At 44.9% G+C, this 19,221-nt stretch overlaps 1 protein-coding gene across 7 annotated transcripts in view; it reads right to left on the reverse strand.

Moving 5' to 3' along the window:
• shank3a (SH3 and multiple ankyrin repeat domains 3a) overlaps positions 1-19,221 on the reverse strand; it is a 777,353-nt gene that overhangs the window by 340,224 nt on the left and 417,908 nt on the right. The window lies entirely within an intron of this gene.

Raw genomic sequence — 19,221 nt, forward strand, 5'->3', positions numbered from 1 at the left:
AGATCTGTCATTTAACATGGGCAATGAAAAATTCAGCATTCCTGTGGGGGCATGTTGCCTATCGATCATAGAATTACATAGAATTTTACATCACAGAAACAGGCCATTTGGCCCAACTGGTCTATGCCAGTGTTTATGCTCTGCACGAGCCTCCTCCTACCTTACTTTATCTCATCCTATCAACATATCCTTGTTTTCATTTCTCCCTCATGTACTTATCTAGCTTTCCCTTAAATGCATCTATGCTAGTTGCCTCAACTACTCCTTGTGGTAGCAAGTTCCACATTCTCACCACTCTCTGAGTAAAGAAGTTTCTCCTGAGTTCCTTATTGGGTTTATTAGTGACTATCCTCTAGTTTTGGACACCCCCACAAATGGAAATATCTTCTCTACTCCTACCCTATCGAACCCCTTCATGATTTTAAAGGCCTCTATCAGGTCACCTCTCAGTCTTCTCTTTTCTAGAGAAAAGTGCCCCAGTCTGTTCAGCCTTTCCTGATAGTTGTACCCTCTCAGCTCTGGTATCATCCATGTAAAATCTTTTTTGCACTTTCTCCAGTGCTTCTATGTCCTCTTTGTAACATGGAGACCAGAACTGTGCACAGTACTCTAAGTGGTCTACCCAAGTTCTTATTTTCCAAGGAGTAATTGGCCTCCTTATCCCTCCTGCCAAAATGCATCACCTCACACTTATCTAGTCACGGACAGCCCACTCCACCTTTTAATCAGGGAATGTCACTATCAGGGCCTCTTTTAAGGTAGCAGTCTTGCCATCAAGGCCCCCTTTAAAGAGTGAGTTCACAACAGTAGCCCTTTCAAAAATGGGGATTAAACATTGAGACCCCTTTTAAAGAGGAATTCTCACCATCAAGATCCTTTTAAAGAGGAATTCTCACTATCAAGATCTTTTTAAAGAGGAATTCTCACCATCAAGGTCTTTTTAAAGAGGAATTCTCACCATCAGGACCCACTTTCAAGAGCGAGCCTCACCATCAGTACTCCTTTTAAAGAAAGAGCGAAATGCAGAGAATGTTACTCTCTATATGTGCCTATCATAAGGATTGTGTGCGGAGTCACTGATTCACATCCCTGGATGAAATGTTTTTCCATTGAGAAAGTTCGGTGAAAGGCTGGTGCAGGGTAGTAACAAAGCTGAAGAGAGAGGAGGTAAATGAGGATGCGATGGTACAGTGATGCCAAGTTTGAGTATTAATAATCTGTAGATTGCAGGAGGAAGGAAGGACTGAGAGATGTGAGGAGCCCCACAGTTTTGGGGTCCTGGGAAAGAATGAGTTAGAGCGGGAGATGGGAGAAAAATTGGACAAAGAGCTGAAGGTAGGCAGCAAAGGGTCGACAAAATCAAGTTGGAGAGAGATTGTAAGAATTAGATAGAAGTAGTTAGATGGAGAGGGTTGAGTGGAGGACTGGCAATCACCTCAGGACACTGCTGGATGAGATTGGAGGTAATGCTAAAGAAGATTCACCATTCATTGGGATCTACATAAAGGCTGCTCCATCTCCTTGCATCACGGAGTGATTTACTACCACTAATGGAATGGGTGAGTGACCATTGATGAAATGGGACTTTCTGTTATGAAAATGCAAACAAAAATTATTTTTAAAAAAGTCAAAAAGGAGACGTCACAGAGGAGCACTGAGGGTAAGTCAGTGTAAGTTTTTAATTTATTGGTAAGTGGATATTGTGTTTAGTGGTTTGTGTTTTTAGTGGTGGTTAGTGTTTTTAGTGGTTAGTGTGTTAGTTAAAAAGCCTTAAAGCTAACCAAACTGTTAAAAAGAGCAGGAAACCAGAGCAAACAAACCCAGGGAAAAATCTCAAAAGGTGATGTCATAGTCAGCACAGACCTTAAGTGTTTCCACTAGTTCTAGAATTAGATCAATACCAATAAATAAATAAAAACTAGAAATGACTGTACAGGTTGTGTGTCAGGTCTTTGGTACGTGGGAGTCTGTGTACAGCGAGACTGTCCCGGATTGCCACATCTGCAGGAAATGTCTCTGAGCTGGAGAGTGACTGTAGGCAGAGTCCTTGAGCTGGAGTGCGAGTTAAAGGCACTCCGAGGGATTGGGGGGAATATACTGGCATGGATTGAGAATTGGTTGACAGACGGGAAACAGAGAGTAGGAATAAACGGGTCTTTTTCCGGGTGGCAGGCAGTGACTAGTGGGGTACCGCAGGGATCAGTGCTTGGGCCCCAGCTAGTCACAATATATACATCAATGATTTGGATGAGGGAACTAAATGTAACATTTCCAAGTTTGCAGACGACACAAAGCTGGGGTGGAATGTGAGCTGTGAGGAGGATGCAAAGAGGCTCCAATGTGATTTAGACAAGTTGGGTGAGTGGGCAAGAGCATAGCAGATGCAGTATAACGTGGATAAATGTGAGGTTATCCACTTTGATTGTAAAAACAGAAAGGCAGATTATTATCTGAATGGTGATAGATTGGGAAAAGGGGAGGTGCAATGAGACCTGGGTGTCCTTGTACACCAGTCGCTGAAAGCGAGCATCCAGCTGCAGCAAGCAGTTAGGAAGGCGAATGGTATGTTGGCCTTCATTGCAAGAGGATTTGAGTACAGGAGCAGGGATGTCTTACTGCAGTTATACAGGGCCTTGTGAGACCACAGCTGGAGTATTGTATGCAGTTTTGGTCTCCTTATCTGAGGAAGGATGTCCTTGCCATGGAGGGAGTGCAACGAAGGTTTACCAGACTGATTCCTGGGATGGCAGGACTGACCGTATGAGGAGAGATTGGGTCGACTAGGCCTATATTCACTAGAGTTCGGAAGAATGAGAGGTGATCTCATCGAAACATATAAAATTCTAACAGGACTAGACAGACTAGATGCAGGGAGGATGTTCCCGATGGATGGGGAGTCTAGAACCAGGGGTCACAGTCTCAGGATATGGGGTATGCCATTTAGAACCGAGATGAGAAGAAATTTCTTCACTCAGAGGGTGGTGAACCTGTGGAATTCTCTACCACAGAAGGCAGTGGAGGTCAAGTCATTAGATGTATTCAAGAAGGAGATAGATATATATCTTAATGCTAAAGGGATCAAGGGATATGGGGAAAAAGCGGGAACAGGGTACTGAGTTAGATGATCAGCCATGATCATTTTGAATGGCGGAGCAGGCCCGAAGGGCTAAATGGCCTACTCTTGCTCCTATTTTCTATGTTTTTCTATGGATAGCTCAGCAAGGTAAGGGGAGGTAGAGAAGGAGGTCCTGCAGACACTGGTCCTATCCAACACGTATAATGTACTTGCTACCTATGAGGATAAGGATGCAGGCTGCAGGCTGGTCAGCCAGAATGCTAACCATGGCACCGTAGAACAGGAGGCAGTCCAAGGTGGGCAGGGGGGGGGGGTGCTAGGAGCAGAATAGAAGTCATGGGGGATTTGATAATTGGAGGGATAGAAAGCATCCTCTGCAGTCGCGACTGACCATCTAAAAGGATGTGTTGCCCACCTGGTGCGAGGGTAAAGGATATCTGGAGCAACTGGAGAGGAACTTGGAGAGGAACTTGGAAAGGGAGGGGGAAGATCCAGTTGTCGTGGTCCATATTGGGACCAATGACATAGGGAAGAATAAGGAGGAGGTCCTGCTAGGGGAATATCAGAATCTAGGAACTAAATTAAAAAGGACCTCACGGGTGGTAATCTCAGGATTACTACCCGAGCCACCTGCTAATTAGTATAGGGATCAGGAAGGTGAATGCATGGCTGAAAGAATGGTGTAAAAAGGAGGGGTTCCATTTTATGGGACACTGGCACCAGTACTGGAACAGGAAGGAGTTGGGACGGTCTCCAACTGGAATGGGACCAATGGGAAAGGACAAATAGGGCTGTGAAGAGGAATTTAAACTAGTAAGATGGGGCGAGGGATCTGGGGACGATAACATAAGTCTGAAGAAAAAAGAAATAGGAAATTAAAGTAAAGGTCAGACCAAGTTAAGGAATAAGGGTAACATAAACGGTCAGGGAACGAATACAGTTACAGAATATACGTACAAAATGACTGTTAAAAACAAAGAGGGGAACAATTACTAAAAACAAATTAAATTGCCTGTACAGCAAGCACACAGCATCCAAAACAAAATGGGGGAACTGGAGGCAATAATTCATAGTGAGGAGCCAGATGTGGTAGGGATAACTGAAACATGGTTACATAAGGAACAAAACTGGCAGTTAAATATTGCAGGATATAATATAGTTAGAGAGGATAGGGAAGGAAGAAGGAGGGTGGGGGTAGCTGGACTAATTAGAGACACCATAATGGCAATAGAAAAAAGGGACATAAGTAACATTAAGATAGAAACAGAACCCATATGGATTGAGACAAAGGATAAGAAGAGATCGATCATGTTAATAGGGATATTCTACAGACCACCTAATAGTGGAAGGGAAGTGGAGGATGAAATATGTAGACAAATCTATGAAATGAGTAAAAAACATTGAATAATAATCATGGGAGATTTCAACTACCCCTGAATAAACTGTCACGAAGAGGTAGGGAAAGGAGAAAAGGGAATGGAGTTTTTATAGCGTGTACATGACTCCTTTCTTACCCAGTATGTGAGAAGCCCAACAAGAGAGGAATCACTGCTGGATCTAGTAATGGGAAATGAACCAACTCAGAGAAGAGAAGTAAACGTAGGGGAACATCTATGCAATAGCGATCATAACACAATAAGGTTTAAAATAATGATTGAGAAAGGCATAAGTAAGACAAAGACCAAAGTAATAGATTGGAAAAAAGCTAATTTTGAGGGGATGAAAATGGAACTAGGGAAGGTAAATTGGAAAAAAATGCTAACAGACAAAGAAAAAGAACAGCAGTGGGAAATATTTAAAACGGTGATCAATAGAGTTCAAGAGAAATATATTCCTCTGAAAAGCAAGAACAAACTAGCCAACAATGAAACATCATGGATGAATAAAGAGATAAGGGCAAAATTGAAATGAAAGAAAGAGGCATACACTAAGTACACAGACAGTAAAGGAGGATGACAAAAGGGAATACGAAGAGGTTAGGAAAGAAGTAAAAAAAAATTAGTAAAGCAAAGAGAAACTAGGAAATTAAGTTATCAAGGAATATAAAAATAAATAGCATTCTACATACACATAAATAACAAAAGAATAATCAGAATAGGGATAGGGCCACTAAGGAAAGCATATGATAAACTCACAGGTAACAATAGCGAAATGGCAGAAATATTGAATGGACGCTTTGCCTCCATATTTATCAGGGACACTAACAGGATGGGCAGGACATTAGAAGAAGAGACCAAAAAAGATATTAAAATATTTAGGATAGAAAGGGGGGAGATAATTGATAAACTAATCAAACTTAGGGAGGATAAGACCCCTAGTCAGGATGGATTGCATCCGTGAATATTAAAAGAAGTTAGGAAGGAGATAGCAGAGGCACTATTACACATGTATAAAAATTCACTAGAAAAGGAAATAGTGCCAGAGGACTGGCGGACAACTAATGTTATTCTTATATTTAAAAGGGAAGATAGAATAAGTCCAGGGAACTATAGACCAGTTAGCTTAACGTTGGTGGTAGGAAAGATAATTGAATCTTTATTCAAAGATGTAATAGAAAGACATCTAGAGAATAAAAATATAATAAAGAATAGTCAGCATGGATTTCAGAAGGGAAAGTCATGCTTGATCAACCTTACTGAATTCTTTGAAGAAGTAACAGAAAGAGTAGACAACGGAAATGCAGTAGATGTAATATATTTGGATTTTCAAAAGGCCTTCGATAAGGTACTGCATTGTAGACTCATGGCATGTGGAGTCAGAGGACAGTTAGCAGAATGGCTAGCCAGTTGACTACAAAACAGAAAACAGAGAATAGGGGTTAAGGGTGGCTACTCAGACTGGCAAAAGGCAGGAAGTGGTGTTCCACAGGGATCAGTGCTGGGACCGTTGTTGTTCACAATTTATATTAACGATTTGGATTCAGGAATCGGAAGTACAATTTCAAAATTTGCGGATGACACCAAATTGGGGGGTGTAGTTAATACAAAGGAAGAATGCTTCAAAATGCAAGAGGACATTAATAAACTTGCAGAATGGGCATGTAATTGGCAAATGAATTTCAATATAGATAAGTGTGAGGTGATGCATTTTGGTAGGAAGAATAAGGAGGCCACATACTGCTTGGATAATAAGAGTCTAAATAGGATAGAGGAGCAAAGGGATCTAGGGGTACAGATACACAAATCACTAAAAGTAGTGACGCAGGTTAATAAGGCCATAAAAAGGCAAATCAAATACTAGGGTTCATTTCTAAAGGGATAGAATTGGAAAGCAAAGAAGTTATGTCAAACGTACAGAGCCTTGGTTAGACTACATTTGGAGTATTATGCACAGTTCTGGTCTCCATATTACAAAAAGGATATAAAGGCATTGGAGAGGGTGCAAAAAAGATTCACAAGGATGATACCAGAACTGGGAGGATGTCCTTATCGGGAAAGGCTGAACAGGCTGGGGCTCTTTTCTCTAGAAAAGAGAAGGCTGAGGGGTGACCTGATAGAGGTCTTTAAGATAATGATAGGGTTTGATAGGGTAGATGTAGAGAAAATGTTTCCACTTGTGGGGGAGTCCAAAACTAGAGGTCATAAATATAAGATAGTTGCTAATAAATCCAATAGGGAATGCAGGAGAAACTTCTTCACCCAAAGAGTGGTTAGAAGGTGGAACACACTACCACAAGGAGTAGTTGAGGCAAATAGCATAGATGCATTTAAGGGGAAGCTAGATAAGCACATGAGGGAGAAAGGAATAGAAGGGTATCCTGATAGGATTAGATGAAGTAGGGAGGGAGGAGGCTCGTGTGAGCATAAATGCCGGTATAGACCAGTTGGGCCGAATGGCCTGTTTCTGTGCTGTAATTTTCATGTAACTCGGTGTAATACTAATTAATCTAATTAGCATATATCAACATGGTGTGAATTGGTTAATTTATTTATATAGCATTCCCAACTACACATTCCTCATGATTCACAGACAAGATTTATTTTGTAATTAACTGAATTTAGATATGCAAATCTGATCTAATTTGCATAACACGCTAATGATTTCACTGAAATAACATCAACACTTCAGTTTTTGACCTCTGGGGCCCTCTCCCTCCTGAAGACGCTGACCCCTTGCCTGGGTACAGTTCCACAGGCATTGGCAGCCCTCAGGTACCTCACCCAAGAGGCCTGGAGTCTAGAAATGATAAAGTATGGTTTCAGTGATGGAGGAGATGGGCAGTGTTGTAGAGGTGGAAGCAGATGGTCTTAGTGATGGGTAGAATGTTGGGTTCGAAATTCAGCCCAGGGAGGAGGTTGGAGCTGCTGAAAATGGTGAGGAAGCTGACAGCTGAGAGGGCTGGTGATGGCGGTTATAAACCCTCAGTTACTGTTTGTACTGCAATTTCAAGAGGTTCCTGCGCCACCCGATCTAACCTATCTTCTCCTCCCTCAGGACTAACTGATAGAGAAGATGAGGAGGAGCAAGACGAAGATATAGAACACCCATCTACAAATGGCCCACCAGCAACATATCACACATTAATCTTCCTCTGTCTACCAAGCACCAGCCAAGAGACATGGAGCTGAGGCAGGGGATTAGAAGTGAGCCTTCTCCTCCCCGCACCCTCTGCATCTTTGGACAAACGAATTTCACACAGTAGGGGAGATCTTTCTGGGTCTTCACCTGGGGGCACTGGATCGCCTGCGCATAGCAAATATCGGACAATTGGGCGGGTTGGAGCACGAGCCCAATATAAGAACCTACCCAATTTTCTTCCGTTTAAAATAATGACGCACTCCCAGCGCACAAGCTGCGAGCCATTAACACGATTTGTCAAATTGGCCTTTACACGATTATTCTGGCTGTGTATCTCATATTAGTATTTACATTAGATTTTTTAAATTGCTTCTTCATATTGTCCAGATATTGACAGTGGCATGTCAACTGGTCCATCTAAGTCTCACTGTGTCTATTCTACTCTAATCACTGTGTGCTTCTGATCCACAAGTCATGAGCGTTATTTTACATTTCCCAGAGTTACGATTAATTTACCATCTCTGTCTTGTGCTGCCTCCTCTCTCTCCCTGCTTTAGTGCTGTCAGCAAATCTGTCAAGTTTACAGTTAATTTCAGGATTTAGGTCATTTCACGTAGATTAGAAGCAACAGGGATCCAATCATCGGTCCCTGCAGGACTTGACTCAACACCTCCCCATAATCTGACACTACACTGCTCTCTATTTTGAGGAATTTCATTGTGACACTGAGGGGCACTTCCCAGTAGGATCCTAAACAGGATCAGTCCTTGGACCTCCTGTTTTAATTATCTACATTAAATGACCTGAATACTGAAACAAACTGCAAACTTGGCAGATTTGCTGACCAGCATTTCAAAATTCTGAAGGGAACTGACAAAGTTGACCCGGACAAATTGTTCACCTGTGATGAAGGGTTCAAATCCCAGGGGGCACAAGGTAATACTAAGGGAGTTAGGGGTAAGAAGCGAAGGCAGGGGAACTTTAGCACCCAAAGGGGAATCGAGTTACCTGGTAAAGCAGGTCACTGAAGTGGGCAATATCAGTGGGTCCGAGACAATTAAATTGGTTTATGCAGAAAGAAGGAATTGAGGGATATGGTGAGAAGGTGGGTAGGTGGAGTTGATGGATATGGTGAAAAGGTAACAAGTGGGATTAAGGGATATGATGAGAGGGCGGGGAGCCGGGGTTGAGGGGTATGGTGAGAAGGCAGGAAGCCGGGGTTGAGGGATACGGTGAGAAGGCAGGAAGCCGGGGTTGAGGGATATGGTGAGAAGATAGGATGACAGGGTTGAGGGATATGGTGAGAAGATGGGATGACAGGGTTGAGAGGTATGCTGAGAAGCATATCTCACTGTTCCCCAGTGTGTCCCCTCTATCTCTCACTGTTCCCTAGTGCACCCCTCTATCTCTCACTGTTCCCCAGTGTGTACCCTCTACATCTCAGTGCCTCCTGCATGTACTCGATTAGTAAGACAGCTGCGAGAGTGATTTTGTTCTATAATCTTGATTTTATACATCTTTTCTTTTACAGTGATCCGTTGCTGTTGTGCATTTTAAATCATCTTCCTTACTCACAAAACACCAGGAGCTGCCCCTCACTCTCTCTTCTGACATAAATGATGGCCATCTTGAAAATCCCCTTTGTGTGGGTGAAGCCTTTAATCCTCATAGGACCAAATGTGCCCAAATCCTTCCCTCAGTACAGGATAAATGGGAAGAACTCCACTAAAAAAAAACCTAGTTTATAATGCTGTTGAAATATGTAATTTAAATTTCTCACCAAACTCCTTCAGGAGTTAAATATTGCTCCTGGTTCTACTTCCAAAACATGACCCAGATAAGACACATTAATGAGAATGAACACGACATCTGTTGGCGAGGGACTGGCCCAATACTTTTCTTTCTGAAAGGATGATTGCTTAACAGGGATAGCAGTTGGCTCTCTCACCTGTCAGTCCTTTCACTGGAGGCAAAGAACAGGTGAACTGAAGAGAGAGCAAAAGGACTGACAGGTTGCATCAGGCGTGGAGGCCTTGCTGTTTCTCGGCTTCTATTTCTGTCAGCCTCCAAGCCAACGCATGATACCATTCAATTGAGTAAGGGAGTATTCCCCTTTGCCAGCAACTGCAGAGATCTCAGAATGCATGGTGATTCTTATTAACAATACCAAAACCCTTAAGGAACCTTAAGGCATTCTGCAATTCAATGGCTGTGGAATCTGTCCCCTTCTATTTTTTTACCCCGTGCTGTCCCTGATACTCATTCTGCGCTTGGTTCCAGCTAATTGCATCTGCAGATCTTTTGTGTGACCAGTACAGTCAGCAAGCAGAGGTACAACAGATACTCCGGCCACAGTTGGTGAGCAAAAGCCAAACGGAGAGAGAATCCCAGCCACCGCAACCAGACTATAGGAAAGAAGAAACATAAAACAACCCAAGGATAATGAACGAGTTTCCACACATCCCAATCCGTCGTCCAGCTGGGTGGGACTTCGCTCACCTGGTTCTATTCTTATCTATCCAGTCATAGTCAGAGAATCACCTGCAATGGCTTCTCTTCTCGCTCCCGCACCGTTAATTCTGGAGTCCCCTAAGGGTTGGCCCCCTCCTATTTCTCATCTACATGCTGCCACCTTGGCACCATGTTCATCCAAAATCACGTCAAGTTCCACATATACGCTGACAACACCCAGCTCTACCTCACCATCACCTCCCTCGGCCCTTCCACTGTCTCTCATTTGTCACACTGCTTGTCCGACATCCAGTACTGGATGTGAAAAAATTTCCTCGAACTAAATATTGGGAAGACTGAAGCCATTGTCTTTGGTCCCCGCCACGAACTTCATTCCCTAGCCATCGACTCTTTCCCTCTCCCTGGCCACTATCTGAGGCTGAACCAGACCGTTCACAACCTTGGTGTCCTATTTGACCCTGAGATGAGCTTCCGACCACATATCCGCTCCATCACCAAGACCGCCTACTTCCACCTCTGTAACATTGCCTGTCTCCACCCCTGCCTCAGCTCATCTGCTGCTGACACGCTCATACGTGCCTTTGTTATCTCTAGACTTGACTATTCCAATGCTCTCTTGGCTGGTCTCCCATCTTCCACCCTCCATAAACTTGAGCTTATCTAAAACTCTGCTGCCCGCATCCTAACTCGCACCAAGCCATGTTCACCCATTACCTCTGTGCTCACTGACCTACATTGGCTCCCGGGCCGGGAACTCCTCAATTTTAAAATTCTCATCCTTTCTTTCAACTCTCTCCATGACCGCACCCCTCCCTATCTCTGTAACGTTCTCCAGCCCTACAATTCTCCGAGATCTCTGCACTCCTCCAATTCTTGCCTCTTGCACATCCCCGATTTTAATCTCTCTGCCATTGGCTGACGTGCCTTCAGCTGCCTGGACCCTAAGCTCTGGAATTCCCTCCCTAAACCTCTCTGCCTCTCTACCACACTCTCTTTTAAGATGCTCCTTAAAACCTACATCTTTGACCAAGCTTTTGGTCACCTGTCCTAATATCTCCTTATGCGGCTCGGTGTCAAATTTTGTTCGATAATCGCTCCTGTGACATTTTACTACGTTAAAGGCGCTATATAAATGCAAGTTGTTGTGATTGTTGTTGATAATTGTGGAGGCCACTTCTTTGTGAAGAGATCCATCGGTGGTCTAAGATCCGCCATTATGTTCTCACTACCAAAAAATTTGCAGGGCTACGGGGATAGGGCGGGGGAGTGGGACTACCTGGATCGCTCTTGCAAAGAGTCGGCATGGATTCGATGGGCCGAATGGCCTTCGTCGTTGCTGTAACCTTTCTATGATTCTAAAGCTCCCTCCACACTGTCCCATCAAATACTCTCAGGGCAGGTACAGCACGGGTTAGATACAGAGTGAATCTCCCCCTACACTGTCCCATCAAACACTCCCAGGCAGGTACAGCACGGGTTAGACACAGAGTGAAGCTCCCCTACACTGTCCCATCAAACACTCCCAGGGCTGGTACAGCACGGGTTAGACACAGAGCAAAGCTCCCCCTACACTGTCCCATCAAATGCTCCCAGGGCTGGTACAGCACGGGTTAGATACAGAGTAAAGCTCCCCCTACACTGTCCCATCAAACACTCCCAGGCAGGTACAGCACGAGTTAGATACAGAGTAAAGCTCCCTCTACACTGTCCCATCAAACACTCCCAGGGCAGGTACAGCACGAGTTAGATACAGAGTAAAGCTCCCTCTACATTGTCCCATCAAACATTCCCAGGGCAGGTACAGCACGGGTTAGATACAGAGTAAAGCTCCCTCTACACTGTCCCATCAAACATTCCCAGGGCAGGTACAGCACGGGTTAGATACAGAGTAAAGCTCCCTCTTCAGTGCTCCAACAATGTGACCCAACGTTAATCTCAGAAGAGTGTTCCCTGTGACTCCCCATAGGTGTAGAATTTCCTCGGAGCTGCTCCTGTTTTTCTGCCAAAACTGCATTAGGGCTTGCACTGCACTTTTGGTGAAATAAGAGTGAAAGCAGCTGCGAGGGAATATTCCCGGCCATTGTTTCACTTGACAACCCTCTATTGAATTAGCAGCAGTTTTGAGAGGCTAGATTGCCAGTTATTGCACACTCAACTTGATTTTGTGTGTTCTACACTATTGCCATGTTTATAGGGACTCTGGGCTAATTCTGGAGTTCCCGTCCTCCCCCACCCCTGGTGCCCAAGTAGCTTGGTGGGAAAGTGCCCTCTCTGAGCCCCTGGCTGTCTGCCACAGAAACCGGTCTTGAGATGTGCCAGGCTTCCAGGGGTCCTGATCATAGGAAAGCATTGGGCATGAAAAGGCTGTTTAGCCCAAAGAGGCAACAATGGCACTTACTCTCCCCAATTCATTTGACCTCTGGAGGTATGTGAACAAACACAGGGACAACTCGATGGAATTTAACAGTTGTCAGTGTCGAACTTGAAGATCAGTGTGGAGGCGACGAAAAGAATTACCTAAGTGTCCGGCTTCTGATTATTCTCCATTAAGCCCTGCTGGAAAGTGTATGCCTGAATAGTAAGAACCCAGGAACTGACGGGGCTATAAAAACTCTTTGCCTTCCGTCGGCCAATCCCAAGTTTGAATAATTGTACCCACTACCCAATCTCTCATAGCCTTTGTCACACAAAGGGTAGTGGAAATCACAAGTCTCTCCCCTAAAAGACTGTGGATGCTGGGGGTCAATTTTCAAAACTAAGAGCAATAGATTTTTGTTAGATAAGAATATCAAGGGATATGGAGCTAAGGTGGGTAAATGGAGTTGAGATGCAGATCAGCCATGATCTAATAGAATGGTGGAACAGACTCAAAGTGCTGAATGGCCTCCTCCTGTTCCTATGTTTCCATAACTGGTCAAAGAAAGGATCGGGTGAAGAATGGCCACTTGGACTACCTACCGGTGCTTGTGGAACTCTACCTTAGGAAGCAGTTGGCAACTTCAGGAGAGAAGAAAATTGTGGAGGGGAAAAATGGTCCCCACTCTGAGTTCTTAATGGTCTGATCCAACTCCTGCTTATTTATTCTGGGAGCACCTCCCAATTTCCAACAACTGGCCTTGAGTTGATGGAGCTGTGAAAGGAGACCGCAGGAAGGTACCATCAACCTGTACAACGGCTGTAAATCAGAGCCGACTGATCGATGCAGTGAACTATAAATAGCATCCATTTGGCTGAAGGGCTGAGCGATTGGATAATTGAGTTTTCTTGCCCAGAACACAGAAGTATAGCAATAAGATTGAAAGGATTTTCCAGAGAGCCCGAGGGGCCTTGTGCGGGGGTGAGGAAACCTCCTACACAAACCGACACAAGCTCAGCATCAAACAGGGAGTCTCATTCATGAGACTACTTTTAAAGAAAAGCCTCATCGTCAGGGACCCTGTTTATATAGGGGGCCTCATCATCAGAGACCTCGTTTATAGAGAGGGCCACAACATTAGGGACCCAGATTTTAGAGGGGACCTCATCGTCAGGGAGCTCGTTTATAGAAGGGGCCTCATCATCAGGCACCATGTTTATAGAGGAATCTTACAATCAAATATTCCCATGGCAGGCACAGCAGGGGATAAATCCAGAGGAAAGCTCCCTCTGCGCTGTCCGATCAAACACTCCCAGGGCAGGTACAGCACGGGTTAGATCCAGAGTAAAGCTCCCTCCAAACTGTCCCATCAAACACTCCCAGGGCAGGTACAGCACGAGTTAGATACAGAGTAAAGCTCTCTCCACACTGTCCCATCAAACACTCCCAGGGCAGGTACAGCAAAGGTTAGATACACAGTAAAGCTCCCTCTACACTGTCCCATCAAACACTCCCAGGGCAGGTACAGCAAAGGTTAGATACACAGTAAAGCTCCCTCCACACTATCCGATCAAACATTCCCAAGGCATTATAGCATAGGCTACATACAGGGTCTAGACAGGGTAGATAGATAGAAACTGTTCCCATTGGTGGAAGGGTCAAGAACCCGAGGGCATAGATTTAAGGTGATTGGCAAACGAAACAAAGGTGACATGAGGAAAAAGTTTTTAAACGATGAGTGGTTAGGATCTGGACTAGAGGGGGTGTGGAGGCAGATTCAAAAGGGAATTGGATTATTACTTGAAAGGAAAAAATTTGCAGGGCTATGGGGTATGGCGGGGGAATGGGACTACCTGGATCGCTCTTGCAAAGAGTCGGCATGGATTCAATGGGCCGAATGGCCTTCGTCGTTGCTGTAACCTTTCTATGATTCTAAAGCTCCCTCCACACTGTCCGATCAAACACTTCCACGTCAGGTACAGCACGGGTTAGACACAGAGTAAAGCTCCCTCTACACTGTCCCATCAAACACTCTCAGGGCAGGTACAGCATGGGCTAGATACAGAGTGAAGCTCCCCCTACACTGTCCCATCAAACACTCCCAGGGCTGGTACAGCACGGGTTAGATACAGAGTAAAGCTCCCTCTACACTGTCCCATCAAACACTCCCAGGGCAGGTACAGCATGGTTTAGATACAGAGTAAAGCTCCCTCTTCAGTGCTCCAACAATGTGACCCAACGCTAATCTCAGAAGAGTGTTCCCTGTGACTCCCCATAGGTGTGGAATTTCCTCGGAGCTGCTCCTGTTTTTCTGCCATAACTACATTAGGGCTTGCACTGCACTTTTGGTGAAATAAGAGTGAAAGCAGCTGCGAGGGAATATTCCCGGCCATTGTTTCACTTGACAACCCTCTATTGAATTAGCAGCAGTTTTGAGAGGCTAGATTGTGATTAGATTGAAACTTAGATTATGTGAGACCTTTACAATCAGCAGATAGAGGAAACTTTCATCCCATCAATCTGGGCTGGAGCTAATATTAGCTACTCGAGGTGAAAGGCCAATGTCTAACCTACTGCTCTACCCAGTAACTTTGTGCGAAGAGGGTGAGAGAGAAGGAAGAGAGTATCCTGATCAACCTAGCTCAAACAAATGACAAGCCCAATGCTCACAAAATGGCCGTATCCAGCTAGGACTGGGGGAGGGGTGAAGCTCGGTGTGAATTGGTTTTGTATTTAAAACACTGACAGGTTTGAACACATGCTCGGGATGGGGAAGCTTCTCTGCGATGAGTTGATTTTACATTCTGATCAAATGTTGTAAGATTATTGATGGAAACCAACAGAGTCAATGTAGGTAAACTGGTTACAATGGAGAATTCACGCACCAAGGGAGAAAGGACAGGCGGCAACTTGTGAACGACACTGGGCGAGCTGGTCCCTGCGTCACTGAAATCAAACAGGAGACGTCTGTTTCTGATTTGGTATTAGGCACAGTGACAATTTATCATTTGACTATGCCAGGGAGGAGTGTTCTAGGATCTGTAAAATCTGCTCCTTGACGATGGGAATCCTGCTGCATGTATCGTGAGCTCCCGCACTTAAGGGGATACGTCTTCCTGAAGCAGTGGAGAGACCCCTACGAGTGGACATATCAGGATGATTTCATCTATTGAATTTACTATTAGAGGGAGGGTTCTGTCTCTTATCTAAGGGGAAGGGCGTGAAGAATGGGTTTCACCAGGAAGTTTTTTTTTATTCGTTCATGGGATGTGGGCGTCACTGGCAAAGCCAGCATTTATTGCCCATCCCAGTTGCCCTTGAGAAGGTGGTGGTGAGCCTTCTTGAACCACTGCAGTCCGTGTGGTGAAGGTTCTCCCACAGTGCTATTAGGTAGGGAGTTCCAGGATTTTGACCCAGCGACGATGAAGTCACTTAGCAGCAGCATCAGCGGATTTCCATGCTACAAGGAACTGAAGTACGAGACTTTAAATGTCTCTGTCATTGTGAACTAACTCCAACGGTCAGCCACAACCCCTCAGACTGGGGATGCACCCCACTCTTCCTATTAACAATGGAGAATTATCCTTCCCCCACACCCTCTAATCGAGTTCTATAGACTGAAGTGAAGAATTTGGAGGTTAGAAGCAGTGAGGCTGATCGCTGATGTTTGAGGGAAAAGCTCTGAGGATAAGTTAGAGGTCCCCACCCTCAAAAAGAGACATCTCAGAGGGACCATAGAGAAGTGTGCAAGACACTTACTGGGATGGAGGAAGTAAACTTGGAACAATATTGTCAGATATCCCAGTGCAGTATGACAAGAGGGTACAGGGCAGGGTCTTGAAGGGCAAGTTTAGGACAGAAGTATTTTGGGTATTAGCCTTGGCTCAATGGTAACACTCTCACCTCTGAGTCAGAAGGTTGTGGGCTAAAGCTCTACTGTACGATTTGAGCCCACAAACCAAGCTGACATTCCAGTGCAAACCAAGGCCCCCATCTCCCCTCTTGAATGGACGCAAAAGATCCCACAGCAGTATTCAAAGAAGAGCAGGGGAATTCACTCCGGTGTCCTGGCCAACATTTATCCTCCAACCAACTAAAACAGATGATCTGGTCATTTATCTCACTGCTGTTTGTGGGAACTTACTGCACGCAAATTGGCTACCATATTTCCTACATTACAACAGTGACTGCATTTTAAAAGTACTTCATTGGCTGTAAAGCTCTTTGGTACTTGAGGTTGTGAAAGGCGCTATAGAAATTGATATTCGGGACGGATGAAATCAAATGGGTTGAAGGACCTTCTACACCCAGACCGATATTGTGAAAATGGAAGTCTGGGGAACTTCTGCACCCAAAGGGGAATTTTGGGGAATAAGTTCCCAGAGAAGGTTATTGAAGCAGACATTGTAAATGAGTCAAGGGGCAGTTGAATATGTTTCAGGACGAGGGATTAATGGATATGGTGAGAGGATGGGTAGGAGGGATTGAGGGTTATGATGAGAAGATGGGAAGGTGTGGTTGAGGGATATGGTGAGAAGGTGGGTAGGTGGAATTGAGGGATATGGTGGGTAGGTGCAGTTGAGGGATAGGGTGAGAAGGTAGGTAGGTGGAGTTGAGGCATGTGTGGAGAAGGTGGGGAGATGGGGTTGAGGAATATGAGGAAAAGGTGGGAAGGTGGGGTTGAGTGATATAGTAAGAAGTTGGGATTGGGGAATATGATGAGAAGGTGGGTGAGGAGCTGAGGGAAATAGTGAGAAGGTGGATAGGTGGGGTTGTGGGATATGGCGAGAATGTAGAATTTACAGCACAGAAACAGGCCATTCGGCCCAACTAGTCCATGCTGGTGTTAATGCTCCACACAAGCCTCCTCCCTACTTCATCTAACCCTATCTGCATATCCTTCTATTCCTATCTCACTCATGTACTTATCTAGCTTCCCCTTAAAGGCATCTATGCCATTCGCCTCAACTATTCCACGTGGTAGCGAGTTCCACATTCTCACCACTCTCTGAGTAAAGAAGTTTTTCCTGAATTCCCTATTGGATTAATTAGTGATTATCTTACATTTATGCTCCCTAGTTTTGGACTCCCCCACAAGTGGGAACATCTTCACTACGTCTACCCTATCAAACCCCTTCATAGTTTTAAAGACCTCTATTAGGTCATCCCTCAGTCTTCTCTTTTCTAGAGAAAAAAGCCCCAGCTTGTTCAGCCTGATAGTTATAACCTATGCCATCCTTGTAAATCATTTTTGCACCTTCTCTATTGCCTCTATATCTTTTTTGTAATATGGAGACCAGAACTGTACACGCTACTCTAAGTATGGTCTAACCAAGGTTCTATAAGTTTAACATAACTTCCCTGCTTTTCAATTTATCCCTCTAGAAATGAAGCCCAGTGCGCTGTTTGCATTTTTTATGGTCTTGCGTTGCTACTTTTATGATTTGTGAATGTGTATGCCTAGATCCCTTTGCTCCTCTACCCCATTTAGACTCTTATTTTCCAAGGAGAATGTGGCCCCCTTATTCCTCCTGCCAAAATGCACCACCTCACACTTACCTATATTGAAATTCATTTACCATTTACATGCCTATTCTGCAAGTTTATTAACGTCTTCTTGTATTTAATGGTAGGTGGGGTTAAGGGATATGGTGAGGTGGATAAGGGAGGTTGAGGGATATGCTGCGAAGGTGGGTGGGTGAGGTTGGGGATATTGGGAGAAGGTGGGTAGATGAGTATGTAACAGGACTGACTGTCCCGGCACGGACTGTGTGTGTAACAGGACTGACTGTCCCAGCACCGACTGTGTGTGTAACAGGACTGACTGTCCCAGCACTGACTCTATCCATAACAGTGAGAGAAAAAAAGAGAGAGGAAAGAGACAGAGAGAAAAAGAGACAGAGAGAGTGAAATGGAGAGGAGATAGAGTCAGAGTCACAGAGTAGACACAGTAGCCTGTCAATTCCACAAGGCCACAGGTAAGAACAAATTATTACATCCAGCTGCCAGGTTGAACAGCACAGACTCATGGCTACAAAGTCATTACCGGTTAGCAATTTAATTGTTTTTAACTTGCTTTTTGTCAACGCAACAAACGGCCCCAGTAGCACTGGGCGAAGCCGGGGAAGAAATTGGCCAAAGCTTCTGCTGATGTTTGCTGTCCAGTGGCCCCTGCCAGAAACTCTCCGTGAATGTGGGGTGAAAACAGGATTGGGGTCAGGTGTGAGGCCCTTCGTGGCTGAATATCCTGCTGGATAGGCACTCACATGAAGCATGGCTGGATGAGGGAGATGCTATAGAACTAATTGCACTGAATCCTACCCCAGCAACAAGCAGGGGCTTCATGTGAGGACAGGAATTGGAGGAGGGGAGAATGGTGTGTCGTTCTTGCACCTCCATTCTCTTACTTCTTACAGTCTTGGGACCGTTAACCAGGTACAAAGCTTTAAATCCCATTTCCTCGCAAGTGTAAGTGCCGTGGGCCTCAAGCAGCTAATCTTCTCAAACAATCTGTCTCGACCTGTCCTCTGACAGGAGAGCTACCACAAAGGTACAAGCTGCTATCGTAAGCATGCCAAGTTCCCCTTGCTCCCTCGAATGCACACCCTCTCCAGGCTGTTAGAAAATTATCCAGACAGCTGGTCGCCCCAGGACAAGCAGCTCGAGCTTTGGCCCACTGCGGAGGTTTATTGGGAAGAGGATACTGTGGCACACGGACTACACGGGGAGGGAACTGATGAAGGAATGAGACTAACAAACGCTGCACTTGGTTGAATAACTCTATGATTACTGATATTGA

The sequence above is a fragment of the Heptranchias perlo genome, chromosome 24, assembly GCF_035084215.1.
Source record: "Heptranchias perlo isolate sHepPer1 chromosome 24, sHepPer1.hap1, whole genome shotgun sequence".
Lineage (NCBI taxonomy): Eukaryota > Metazoa > Chordata > Chondrichthyes > Hexanchiformes > Hexanchidae > Heptranchias > Heptranchias perlo.